The sequence below is a fragment of the Trachurus trachurus genome (genome assembly GCF_905171665.1).
Source record: "Trachurus trachurus genome assembly, chromosome: 5".
Taxonomy (NCBI): domain Eukaryota; kingdom Metazoa; phylum Chordata; class Actinopteri; order Carangiformes; family Carangidae; genus Trachurus; species Trachurus trachurus.
The window spans coordinates 18,849,157-18,864,052 of NC_139896.1; the positions used below are offsets into that span (position 1 = coordinate 18,849,157).

At 44.1% G+C, this 14,896-nt stretch overlaps 1 protein-coding gene across 1 annotated transcript in view; it reads right to left on the bottom strand.

Moving 5' to 3' along the window:
• tp53rk (TP53 regulating kinase) overlaps positions 1-14,896 on the bottom strand; it is a gene marked incomplete at its 5' end in the record, with an annotated part of 199,246 nt that overhangs the window by 37,009 nt on the left and 147,341 nt on the right. The window lies entirely within an intron of this gene.

Sequence of the window (14,896 nt, forward strand, 5' to 3'; positions counted from 1 at the left end):
GGAGGGAGAGAGGGAGGGGATCTCCAGTTTCTGCTCTTTGTACTCAGTTTCTGTTGAGGAGGCATAGCTGAGTGTGTGTGTGTGTGTGTGTGTGTATGACCTGCAGCTGAAACCAGACTCGCTGCTGATGTGACGGACTAAATAAAGTCACATCTGTGGGTTGTGACCACAGGATAGAAAACTGTGTGTGCGTGTTTGTGTGTGCGTGTGTGCTCTCCAAACTTTTTCATGTAAACACACATTTGTTTGCATTCATAGAGTTATGCAGAGAGGAAACACTGTGTGTGTTGTCTGTGTGTGTGATTATACACAGTGACATTGTGTTAATGTTATTGTGTTGATCTGATTAATGGTTGTGAGCAGGAGCTGACCTCGTCCAGAAGCCTTTTTGTTTTGTTTTTTCATGAAAAGTTTTGAGATACTGCAACAGAGAGAGGCCACACATCTCTCACAGATGCACGATACTGCACGTCCATGCACTTCAGGCTGCACCCACAATGCATTTTAATTTCTAAACAGCATTTTCTAACACAACGGGCTATCACACCTGAATGCAAACGCATACCTGAGCGGTCACGAACACTGGGCATGTGTGAGCCGGTATAAATAGGAAGCAGATTGTCTACTCTGCAGTTGATAAGATGCAAAAGTAGTTTGGATGTGCTCTGAACCAGGAACTGCAAAAAGCTGCAGTGTTAAAATACAAAAGGTAACTCAACTTTAGGTGTTTTAAAAAGAAAAGGTGTGTCTGTCTGTCTTGTTGTTAAGGAATGTGCCACTGAAAATGAACAGTATCTTTATTTTGGATCTCCTCTGTTAGGCTCAGAGCTGATCAGTTTACAGATCACAGAGGATGATGGCAGCCACAGTCAGCTCAGATTGTCGTCTCAGTCAGGTCTCGGACCAGCAGCGTAATCCACGTCCTCAGTCCTCTGCTGGGCCAGTAAATGCTGGAGGGTGGCTGTGGCAGGAAAGGCGCTGTGTGAATGAGTGACTGTGAATGGGTGAATGTGACCTGTGGTTCATAAGAGCAGAGCGGTGTGTGAGCGCAGCTACGAGAATGTTTCAGCTTGTGATCTTCACCACTGAACTGAGAATAAAGCTGCTTTTATATTGAGTTTTCACCTTGAGATAAACACGGGTTTATTATCTGAGTGGTGGAGACATTATCAACATACAGGTTGCTGCCTAGAAGTGGATTCATTTGCAGAAATTCTGAAATCAGCTGTAACCTCAGATTTTAGCCTTTTAGTAACAGATCAGTGTTGCTGTTGTTCTTCATGACAACATTGTTTATTGCTATGGCACATCTTGTTTCTCTGATGTTTCCACACCTTTATTATGCCTCAGCGATGCTGTGAGAAATATTCAGCATGATAGAAAAACATCGTACAAAATCACATTTGTCAGTCATCAATTACGTTTCAGAATAAGTGAGATCTTTACAGTTCACTGACCAAGGCCTTCTGTCAATCCCTGAATGTAGACTGAAAAACAAAGATAATGGACTGTTTTCTTGAGGTTCCCCTCCTCCTGACCTGTCTTCATTTAGTGATTAGAGTCTGTTGAGTTGTTAAAAACTCACCTGTCAAAGGGCTTTACATGGCATCGTAACAACATCCTCTGTCCTTAGACCCTCACATCGACTGAGGAAAAACTCCATGGAAAACCCTTTTAACAGGGAAAAATCGGAGAAACCTCAGGGTGAGTAACAGAGGAGGGATCCCTCACCCAGGACGGACAGACGTGCAATAGATGTCGTTACAGACAAGAAAACAGTTTACAGTTTATGTCACAGAATGTGCAAAATATGGAAATGTTAGCAGGAGTTGATGAAGGCAGTCTCTAGTGAAGGGGGGGGGGGGGGGGGGGGGGGCAGCTCGATGGGAGGACTGGGTGGTAGACTGGTCCATGGGAAGGGAGGGGAGGCCGGTCTAACAGCAGGGGAAAGGGTGGGAGGGGGGGCGATGCAGGTGGCGGCTGGTGCAGAGAGATGGAGCTCCGGTGGATCTGCGGAAACACAGAGAGAGTGCGAGACACCAAGGCCAAACTACAAAGTACAACAGAAAATGACAGTTCAAAAATATACTGAGGAGAGGAGAGGAGAGGAGAGGAGAGGAGAGGAGATGAGAGGAGAGGAGGGGTGGGGAGGGGATATAGTTCCTATGGTTCCATTATTGATCTGTCCTCTGTGTAGTTATTATTCTTTTATCGGTTTTATTGCTTGTTATTTCCCTTTGTTCTGCACAGCACTTTATAACCTTTGAAACGTTTGAAAGGTGCTATAGAAAATAAAGTTATTGTTATCATTATCATTATTATTACATTACATAGCATGGAAACACAAACTGTGCTTGGTGTTAATTTGAAACAACGCCACGAGTGAAACAGGTTACATTGTCGTCATGAAAACAGACTCATCACAGTCATTCAGAGTCTTTATAAAGTAACTATGGCTGTCTGCTTCAGCTTCAGGAGCCTCATATAGGAGATATCTTTGTTGTGGTTTGTTGGAAGAAATTCCTCACAGCTGTTCCTGTACCACAAGTGACATCACATTCTTGCGATATGAACCAATTCACCAATTGTTACATTTCAATTTACTATACATCAACTTAACTCAGATCGAAATACATTAGGCATCATTTAGCTTATTTATTTATGACATGACATTTTGAAATGCATTATGAATTAAATGTGCATCCTGAGCATTTATGTAAGTGCACTTTCACAGATGAAACTGATGAAACTGCGTTAGCTTCCTCCGGCCAAATGAATATTCACTGCTGAGGTGGGATGGAGGAAGGTGAAGGTGCCACATAGGGAGGTGGACAGGTGGGCTGACAGTCTTTATCTCTGGTTGTCCTTGAAACATGACTGACCACATCTTTAAATTAGGCTCTTAATGAAAGTTAACCCTGGGAAGTACCAGAGAATGAATCATTTAGGACCGTTACAAGTGGTATCGATTGGCTTTAGAAACCTGTGATGAGAGGATCCGATTTTGACTGGACATATTGTCTGAAGGATTGCACACCAAGACAAACGTGTGTGTGTGTGTGTGTTTAGTATATGCGTATATGAGCCTTACCTCTGTTTACGTTCCTCTCTCCTTTTCCCTCCAAATTTCTTCCCTCCCTGCACTCACTGCCGGCCTCCTCCCCCTACTCACTCCTCCTCCTCCTTTCCTCCCCTGGCCTCCATCACTTTCAGATTTCACTCTCACCCCCCCCCTGCTCTCCTCCTGCCCCTCCCTCCCTCTCCTGCTGACAGTTGACCAGCAGCCAGGGTTTAAACAGAAGAGAGAGGTAGAAACAGTCCAGTTGGCTCCTGTTCCCCTGAGGCCGATCATACCACACATATGGATCACATCCCCCACAGAGTGTGCGTGCGTGTGTGACTCTCTCTCTCTCTCTTTTGCTCTCTGTCACGCACATACATACACACACTCACTCCATCTCTCTCTTTCACTTTCTACACACTCTGTTTCCTTCTGTCACAGTGGTCAGGCCTTCTACCTAGGGATGTATACCGTGGACCGGTACTTTTTGGTACCGGTCCATAATTGCGTCGGTACCAGAATACCGTTAAGATTCTGGACTAACGGTACTCTTATCGGTACTTTTTGAACGTCTCCCTAAGCGTCACGTAATAATGACACTGCCGCCACAGCAGCTTGTCACCCCCCAATTTCCACCGGTCCGTCAGCGCAACAGAACTGCTACACGGCGGTCACCGCAGCTGATCCCTGCCGCTCTAATCAGCACTTGGACCGGGCGAGCCGCGGCGAGTCTCAGCGGCGTCTCTCCGCGCCGCAGCGCCGACACACGGCGGTGCGTGTGGAGCGAACGAGTCCGGCCCGGTCCGTTCGCCTGTGTCGGGTCGTCATGTGTTTGAAGCCTCGCACCGAGACCCAGCAAAGTAATTCATGTCGGAGGCGGAGGGAGTGTCCAGTAGCTACAGCAGCAGGTCAGTGAGGAGACAGAGGAGGCTCCAGCAGCTTCATGTCTGCTGGTGAGGAGCAGAGTGTCAGAGCGACCTGATGTCACTCCGGTAAGAAAGGAGGAGAAAACTCCGACTGTGGAAACACTGAGCTGCTTGTGTCGTTTATTCTGCGGTAACACGTCTCATAAATTGACTGGTCTACGGCGTAAAGAACATGGACCGGCTGCTGTGGATGCAGCGTGTGTGTGTGTGTGTGTGTGTGTGTGTGTGTGTGTGTGTGTGTCAGCGCTGTACACAGACACACACGCAAACACGGGGCGCAGCGTCGTAGCAATGAAGTGAAAACAACCTGCAGATCACCTGAGCTGACGTGAGCTGTGAGTCAGAGCAATACAACTTTAAGAGTAAAAAAGCTAAATATTCATCAAGATCCATAGAAGGAGATCCTATTTTATCATGATGACAGGTTAACTGTTGACTTGCTCAGGGTTTAAAGGAGGTGTTCCTCTCTGCTGTCAATTTTTTATGCTGGTTGCTGCCCCCTAATAAAAAAAAAAAAAAAAAAAAAGGTTGAATCTTTTAACATCATTATTTTTTACACTAAATTACATGTTGTAGTATCGATAAGAGTATCGATAAGTATCAGTACCGATAAGGAGTATCGGTATGGGTATCGGTATCGATAAAATCCTAACGATATACATCCCTACTTCTACCCCACCCACCCATGACACATGAGACTCAGACACAAACACATGAACACACTCCCATACATGCACAGTCTAAACAGAGTCCATGTGTCAGTGATCAGTAGGGCTACTGGTTGTTACGTAACATGTGAAGTCCGCATAATGTAAGATGTTATAGGATCTGAGACTGAGATGGATCCTGGACCAAGCCTGTATTTACTGTTGTATAAAACCATGTGCATTGTGTTTGTGTTGAAGCAGATGACAGTGGTCTGGTGGCTGGGATGTAAAGTCTCTCTTTTTTTAATTACATGTGCTAACACAAACACTACCACAGGTGAGTACAGGTCATTACATAAGAGTTTAAGCGGATCAACCAATGGGCTGTAGAGATTCTTTGAGTTAAAATGTCACTTTAAAGTCTGGGAGCATCATCAGGTCCTCCCAGTCAAATATAACAAAATGTTGCTCAGTCACATTTTTACTTGAGTTAAAATACTACAGAAGTATTCAAAGGCAGATGTTTTAAGTCAACACATACTTGTATTGCTCCACATTTGCACTCTAAAACAACTTGAAGCACTGAAGCACTGATTTGACCAAAAAACAAAATAAATGTGTTTATTTATTTGATTCTAAAACAAAAAATCACAACACAAAAGCCACAGTGAAAGTAACAGGTTTAAAACCAATAGGAGCATTATCCCTGAAAACATGCTCCATCTGGTTTCCATGTCCTGAACCCCTACTGTTTCAGGATTGCCCCATAGACTTTATATAAAAAACAACGCTGGCATGCACCAGGACCAATGTAATTAGCAGCCAATAATCAATAATCGCTGCCTCTGCAATAGATGCCATGTGAGCTCTACGGCGCTGATACATGAGACAGGAATTTAAGGAATTGGCTGTTCTCATTAACTCAATCTATTATGTCAGTTCTGTTTTAGTTTCAAGTCTTTTGACCTGAAAGAGCTGAATGCATGAACTGCTGAGTTCACTCAACTCAAGTTTTAAATAAACAAAACTAGCAGATTATCAGACATTGTTTGACAGAGACATCAGAAAACAGACATGCTTACTTCTACGCTAAACTCTGAAGTCACGTTTGGGTGGCTGTGGCTCAGGAGGTTTACCCACTAACCAGAAGGTCAGTGGTTCGATCCCCAGCTTCATGCCTACATGCCATGTGCAAGTAAAATAGTAAACTTTATTATTCTTATGCGGGGCAATTTGTTGTACGGCTAGCATAGAATAAATACAGCACAAACAAACAAACAACAATACATTCACACATGTAACCATACACTGTACTAATGTTTTGGGGGGACCAGTCATCACAGCCCATTGATGAGGCCAGTGGTTACTGGCACAATGGGCTCTTTGCACAGCTCTGCTACTTCCTGAACTTAATCCTTTACTTACTGTCTTACATTATTGGACAACCTGATTAATCCAAGTGTGTCTGACCATTGTGACTACTCAGACACACCTGGAATAATCCGTTTGTCCAATAATGTAAGACAGGAAACAAAGGAGCAGCATTAAGTTCAGGAAGTAGTGGAGCTGTGCAAAGAGCCCATTGCATGACGTTCATACCCAAATTGCATTGGTGCACAAATGTGCTAGTGGTGAGTTAGAAATGTGTTGGTACAGAAGTGCTTTATGAATGTCTATGTGAATGGGTGAATGTGATTATAAATGCAAGTCGATTTGCCAACACTGAACTAAACGTGACAAAGCAAAAGCCCAACATCTCCCTTTAGCTCCTGTATATCATCCTCAGGCTGTTGTCTCCTACAGGTCTCACTGTTCCTCTGCACATCCAATGAGCTCACCTCTGCTCTGAGTAGTAGCAGAGTGAAGTATCACAGACCTCAGCCCGTTGGTGTGTCAGTCAACAGCAGCCAAAATGAATGTGTTTTAGGTTGACTTTGATTTAAAATCACTCAGAGGAAACCCAAAGGGGACATATCATGGATGTATTATTATACTATCTTATAATGGATCCATGGGACATACAGTATTTATCACTGTGCAGTTCTTTCTGCTCTGTCCACTAGGGGGCGGCATGGCTCAGACTCTTTCACCTTGTGAGAGCTGCAACGGTTGTTGCCAACTGGGGCAGACGTCTGCAGCCTGTGTTTGGAGCAGAGCCGCTGAGAAGTGATGAATCCAGGCCAGCAGGTGATTCATGAGCAGCATCTGTTGTACATGGAGAACAGCATCAGACAACCACCTGACCATGCAGCCTGTTGTTGTTGTTGGTGGTGGTGGTGTGGAGGCTGTTGGTGCTTCCTGTACAAGTCTGGCCTCCTGCTGACTGGACTGTAGCTGTGTCTGAGTCTGTGGGGAAGCCGTCATGGCAGAGGATCCTGGGTGTCTCTCAGATCAGTCCTAAAAACAAACAAACAAACAAACAAACAAAAAACCTATGTGTCACATTGTCATCATGGTCAGGCACCAAACACTGAGGTCAAGGTTCAGGACAGAGGGTTAAATATGAATTTGTCTCATGTTTGAACCTGATTCTTTAAATATTTATCCACAACCAGAACATTTCCCACGTTTTGAACAGGATTGTGCAGATGAGCATTAATAATGCAGTTCCTGGAAATGTTCCTCAGTGGTATTTCAGACTGATAGAGAGGGTCAGTGATGGATCGTCAGCCTCTCCATATGAACTCAGTCTCACTTGTTTGCTTAAATACAGTTCGCTGTCCTGCATGTTATCAGTACATACCAGCTAATGAAGCATCAGAGCTCCCCCATCCACCTCATTAGAGCACAGATAGACATTTTTTTCAGCATTAAACAGTTAGTGTGTAAGAAATAGAAACAGATACAGATTAACAAAGCATCTGCTTTTTAACAGTTCAGAAACATCTCCATTTAACTATGTGGTAGCCCCTGTCGCCCGGGCCTGGGATGTCCGGGGTTCACCCAACCTTGCTCCACCTCCCTCACTGCATTACACTGTCAGCAGGTGGTGGTTGTGGTCAGCAGCGTCCAGCCCACGTCTATTGATCAGACTGGTGTCAGACAGAGCATAGCTGTGAAATCAGTTCTCATGGCTGGATCGATGTGCATAAACATTAGGTCTAAACACTGTGAGGAGGGTCAGACCAGGTCTGAATGCTGGGAGGGGAGTCAGACCAGGTTTAAACACAGAGGGTAGGGTCGGACCAGGTCTAAGCGCTGTGAGGAGGGGCAGGCCGAAACACAAAGGGAGGGTCAAACCAGGTCTGACTGCAGACAGCTAGTTCAGTCCAGAGATCAAACCAGATCTGCTTTTATCCTCACTATATTTGAATGGTTAGGGTGCCTGGTTTCAGTTTTACATTACTGGCCTCTACTTTCATTTCCCTGCCTTTGGTTTTTTGAAGGCCGTGTGGTGTTTATGAAATAGTCATTTCATGGTGACTGTAATAAAATAAGTAATTATAGTAGAATTGTAAAAGGCAGCCTGTGTGATGCTTTCATTTACCTGTGGGAGGTTGAATAAATGTTTTAAAGAGCCCCAGAGCAAGTATCTTCAGAATAATGTTAATTATCGTTAATACAGACCGAGGTACCATTGTTTAGTCAGTAAACGTGTAGGGTCCATTCAGTACAACATAGATGCTCAGCCTTGGGCCCTTGCATGGTCTTCTGCTGCTGTAGCCCATCTGTTTCAAGGTATGACATATTGTGTGTTCAGCTCTTCTGCATAACTCAGTTGTAACAAGTGCTAATTTGTTTCACTGGGTATTTTCATCTTTTTGGACCACTGTGTGTGAAAATCACAGTACGTCAGCAGTGTCTGAAATATTCAGCCCAGCCTGTGGCAACATCCATGCCACATTTAAAGTAATTTAAATCACATCTCTTCCCCAATCTGATGCTCTGTTTGAACCTAAGCTGATCATCTTGATCATGTTTACATGCCTAAACACAATAAAGTGGCTGATGAATGTCCTGTCGATGGTTGAGATTCATCACTGTTTAAATACTCCAAAGAAAAATTATGTTGCAATTTTCATAGAGGGGCAATAATTAGAAGTAGAAGAAGTTTGATGGATTAGATAATATGTCCTCTGCACTTATGGGACAGCAGACATAAGAGCCCTAACCAGAGTGGAAGCAGATAAAGTCAGGGACGAGACCCTTCAGTGTACAGACCCTCACTGGTATCAGCTCAGTTTAGCTGCCAGTGAGTGGTGCTGTCAATGGCAGCACAAAGTAAAAGAAAAATGAGGCATTCAGTTGAAGGACGTCGTAGTCGTAAAACATATGACGTTATAGCAGCACATCATTATGCCTCTGCTCTGCTGGATGAATTATGCTTGAATAAAAACTGAGGAGCTTGATAATCTAAGCCTCACAGTTACATACGACCAGTCCGCTGCAACCCCTCCACTGCCCCCACCACCACCCACCCTCTCACCGACCCCGCCACTGCAGGATGCTATCTCTGAGCTCTGGACTGTGGCCAGCTCTCTGCTGGCAGTCCGCCACACTGAGCATGCTCTGTACACAATGATGGCACTAACTCATGGTCCCCATGCTGCAGCATCCTCCTCCAACCTCAGACTGTAACACCAACTTCATGTGATGATGCCTAGACATGTGACAGCAGCATGAGCCACTCGAATCAATATTTTATAATAACAATAGATAACATGACTGTAACACCTACAAGTCATCACCATCTGCTCTTGTAGGCTGCTTACTTTTTGGCTGAGGTTCATCGCCATCGTATAAATACTGTGGATTTGTTCAGCTGGAGCTCCACCCTCCTGCAGGAGGCCCTCCCCTGGCCATCTCTGCAGACTGATGGGCACTAAGGAATAAAGGCTCTAACTCAGATGGGGAGGCTCATGGCTGTGAGTCTGAGTCAAATTAATGGAGATCTCTGTGATGACTGGACTGAATAACTCATGACTTTAAACTTTGAACGTGGCATCTCCATAGTGACGCTCTGTCTCTAAAACATCTTATCCCAGGGAGATCACCTGACTACATGATTATACTGTGTCATAAATGACTACATGTAAAAGGCTTTTTATTATGTGTGCTGGGTTTTACATTTATATCAATCTGAGGACTATAATGACATTCATCCTCACACCTTCAGCACCAATAGTGGAGTTATTTATTATTACTGAAAAATACACATCACAGAATACTGAGATCAGTGCTGTAATTGAATGATGTCCACCTCATTACCTGAGAATCTGCTTCTAAGGAGGAGAAAGGGAGGAAATATGGAAACACACAGTAAAAAAAATATTTATCATCCTTTTGCTTGAGTAGTCACCTTGACCATCGAACTTTGACCTTTAGCCAAATTTTCATTGAGTCCAGGTGAATGATTTCACCAAATCTAAAGAAATTCCCTCAAGGTGTAACAGAGCTATTGTGTTTGCAATTCTATCACTAGCTGTCACTTGTCACAGGAGGTCGTAACTGCTCAGAATGAATAGGTTGAAGCTGATATTCAGTAGCTTCATATTGCTGCAGTCCAGTGTAATGGCGGATATCTGCGAGGAGCCGTACAGAGCAGAGACACTGTCCAGCTGCACACGCTTCAGTGGGCTCCCAGGGGGGTCAGTGCTGACAAGATGACATGTTAATATGTGAGTCCTGCTGAGCTCTGGGCCCAGGGGCTCCTGCTGGGGCTGCTTTAATGCTAACCTCAGCAGATACATGTGACTGTGGCCCAGCAGGGATCACATGAGCTGTTTACTGTTTGTGTGGATAGTTGAACCAGAAGGAGAGAAGGCAAGAGTATACAATACCACAGGTGAACCGATATGTCTCAGATGAAGAGTGAGAACAGGGAGATGACTGGATGTTGAATTATTGTGTGTGAACAGAGGCTCTGAATTATATTGCAATATTTATGGCAGATACTGAGTCATGATGAAGAACGAGTCAGTCCGAGGCTGATTCATTTCAATTTTCATATCATTTTATTTTTTTATGACCTGCAAACTCTGAATCTTTGACAAAGTTTGAAACTGAATCCCATTCTCATGTGGAATCTCAGTCAGCTGATTCAGCCTCTGTGATACTGTGGCTTTGTGTCTGTGGGAAACCTCCTGAGAGTCGACTGGTTCGGAGCCGGCGGTTGTCGACGCAGCCGACCCACGTGAACGTCCATGTTTGTCACGGAGAGCAGCGGTTGTGTGACAGAGCGGCATTCATTCAGTATCTGCCAGCAGTCATATGATACTCCTCCTGCTTTCCCGACAACTACAACTACAGTACAACACTAACAGCACCTCCACTCCACCCAACCCCCACCTCTGCATCCACTCCTGTCCCGACCAAGCGGTCACACATACGCACACAGACACAGATGGAGGAAGGCTGTCATTGTGAGGTCTTACAGTAGCTGTGGCCACCTGGGTTTTTGGTGTAAGCACTGAGAGACAACCGAGAGAAAGAGAGAGAGAGAGAGACTGACACAGACAAGGGGCAGAGAGAGAGAGAGAGGGAGGGAGAGGGAGGGAGAGAGAGTGTTGGCCAGCAAATGAGATAAAGATAGAGAGAGAGACCATAATAGAGATAGAGTGTACATCAGCCAGACTGAATAAGCTGAGTGTTGCAGTTCTCAGGCAATAAGCTGAGAGAGAGAGAGAGAAAAAGAGAGAGAGAGAGAGAGAAAGAGAGAGGGGAGGAGGGGGATAAAACTAGAGAGGGAGGGTGAGACAGGTGGGGAAATGAGCAGAGGGAGAGAGAGTCATGCAGTTTGAAGGAGAGAGACGAGGACGACGGTGGGTATCTCCCTCCTCTCCTCCATCCCTCCAGCTGCTGCTTTCCCCCTCTCTGTTCATCTCTCCATCTCTCCTCCATCCCTCCGTTCGTACGGCCCGTCTCCTGCGCCGCCGGCACATGACTGATCCTGGGGAGGATGCTGAAGTTCCGTGTGGACAGGAGAGTCAGGTAGGTGGAGGCACATGATGGAGGAGGTGACACGCAGGGTCGAGGGTAGGATGAGAGAGGGAGGAGGAGGAGAAGGAGGAGGAGGAGGAGGAGGGGAGGGGCTGACGGAGGAGTGGGTGTCCATGAGCTTGGAGGTCAGAGATGACTGCAATGCAGTGCCACACACAGCAAATTCACCACCAGACTGTGGTGTTGTTAGGCTGCGTGGTTTACGGCGTGGGTGGAGGACAGAAGAAGCACGTGACACACTGCGGGTGCGACCATCACAGTGATCGACACCTTTGACACTTTAACATCCAGCCGCGGGTTTGGACGCGGGTTGAGGCGTTTGGTGGCCTCTATTTTCTCCCTGTGGCTTCCAGCATGAACAAAGGAGACACATTTGTGAGTATCACATCATATAAATACTCATGCTGCTTCTGTTGTTGTGTATTGAAATGTGTTTATGTTGTCAACGTCACACGACCAACTCACTGCAACTTTGAAAACTCATGCACATACACAGACATGCTGCCAAAGTCATACAACACTCCCTCTATCAGACTTAAAGTGATAAACCCACTGGGATTCACTTGTTATTCAGTGTTTAACTTTATAAGTTACACAGTTTGAAATTGTTCCAGCAGGTTCATCACTTTTTACTGTAAAAACTTCTGTGGTGTTGTGTGAATTTGCAGCACGTGTTGTGTCATCTGATGAATATATTTTCTGAATTTGCTACGTGTGTTTCTCCTAGTTGCCGTGTGATCAGTTACCACCACTGACAACACTATAGTCAACAGTGGTCAAGCTCACTCCTGTTACTGTATGTTATTGATCCTATTTCTAGATGATCACAGGTTCATTTGTGGCTATATGGTTAAAGTTAAAAGATAATTATACATTGCATTAACGTCAGTGCTCATATCAGATCAACAGTGTTGGATTCATGATCTTACATCCTGTTTTAGGATTAGTATGTAAAGTATTAACACTGTACCTAATGGAGACATTATTAACTGCAAGTGACAAAACAAGCAACAGTATCTTTATAGCATAACATAGGGTGTAAGTCTTTGGCTGTCATTAGTGGCGGGTTATACGGCAGGTGACAATGTGGTCCTGTGGCCCCAGAAACTTGGAGAGAGTTGGCCCAGTAGGTCACATGGTGTTGAAACTAGAAAGATATATAATGATGTAACTCTATTTTCCCCCACAGTCACGCTGGAACTGAGAAGAACCAGGAGAGACGTCCGTGCATCTTGAACCAGCCGCCCCATTTATACCCACTTTGTGTGCTCAGGTCGATGAACTGGACCAGTCCCTGAATACACATAATGTATTCTCATCTTCTTTTCTTAAATTCTCTCCATCCAAGAACCAAACAGGCCGAACCAGTTTTCCAGTCTGATATCATATCACTGTTTTGGAGAGATGGAGACAGCATTTCCACAACATTTTGATTGTTTTACTTATTACTTTATTCAGAATATATCACTTATTATGCCTGATGAATTGAGATGATGTCCAGATTTCTCATCTCAAAGACTCATTTCACCAAACTGTGCCTAGTTATCTGTGGTGTTATATGTGTAATGTCACTTTACATCATTTTCAAACATTTTTAAGGAACAAATAATAAAAATATTTTTTCGTTGCAGTTTTTGCCTGAGTGATGATTGCACATAATAGAGGGCTGGATACATTTTTAACTCTAATTCTCTTAATCCCAGATGTACTCTTAATCAGCAGCACACTTAACGCTACCCTGCTCCTCTCCATTCACGCTGGACCCTGGACAATAAACAAAACTGCAGCAGAAATCACTCTAATGTCGAATACATGTCAGTCCACAGCTCCATGACTTGAATCAGAGAACTGATCCCCTGGACAAATACGAGGAGTGTTTGATTTTATATTTGTATTATATTGAGTATTCAAACGTACATTTTATTGTTAACGCATGTGTTGTTCAGAGCCCAGTGACTATGAAACAACCTCCTGACTGAACTGAAGCCTGGAGAACAGACAGACTGGAGTATTGATACATGTCACAACTATAAGCTGTCTGTCTTAGGTTTCTTTGGAATTATTTCACAGGCTTTCTCAGGATGGGAGGTATTTTTTTTGGTCAGAAGTAAAGTTTGTTTTTGGCACAGTCAACAACAACAACAACAACAACAAAGTCTAAATAGATTTTTCTTTGTGCATATTGCAAACAGACTTCAGAACAGATGGGGTCTATGTAGGACAGGTTCAGATGAGCTGACAGTGGGGGAGTTGGGTCTGATTGTTTTTTTTCTAATACTTCTATCACATTTTCAAAATAAAAGAAAATACATCATGTTGACGAAAAGAGTGCTTCTGTGCTTCATAGCATTATGGCAAAAGTTGTTCGTTTCTGGAAAATAAAGTATTTACGTGAAGTACAGTGAGTACGGTATTCAACAAAGTGTTCATCATTGCACATCACACCCAGTCATCATCACCTGTTCACTCTGCTGCCCTCTGGGGGGCGCTATATATCCATGTTATATATATATATATATATATCCATGATCTTCAGTGGTACTAACTCTACTTCAGTCTATTTAAACACTTTACTGATCTATTAATACTTTCATCAGCTCAGTGGTTTACTGTGAACATATAGGTGCTGCGCAGGAACTGAGATGTAGTTGATACTTATCTCTAGTGATGTTGTGCTGCTGCTGCTCATGTCAAACTCTACCTGTAGTAGGCTATTAATTGTAGTATATGCGTATATCAGAGTTACATTTGACAAAGCTTGGTTGTGTTTTTGACTGCTGTGACTCGGTCACTCTTATGAGCACAGTGTGTAAGTGTTAGTCCTCCAGCAGGTCCACCTGGTCCAGTTCCTGCTGTCAGGTTTTTATTCTCTACCCAGCAACTTCCTCTATGTGGGTTTGTAGGTTATCACTCTGTCTCAAAGTCTCTCTCTTCCTTTCTCTCCCACTTACACAAATAGGTGTGTGTCTGGCTGACATAGTATATCAGAAAGTGGGAGCTGTTAGTTCACATAGCATCTTGATAAAAATATGAGTGCCATATAGAAATAGTGAGTACATTTTGTTTTTAGACAGATTCAGTTCAGATCAGTTCAGAGATGTTCAAGTACGTTGCATATTCAGACATCCACCACAAACCAGGACCTGTTTTTTGGGTCAGGGCTGAAATGGCTCGTCACACACGAGTGACGAGCCACACAGGTAACCCAGCAGTGTTTCATCTACCAGTGGGACGCTCAAGAAACCAGAGAAAAGAGGAGGAATTAAGTAATTAAGCGAGTAAATAAACTACACATTTCACTTATTTATGTTATTTACCTCTTG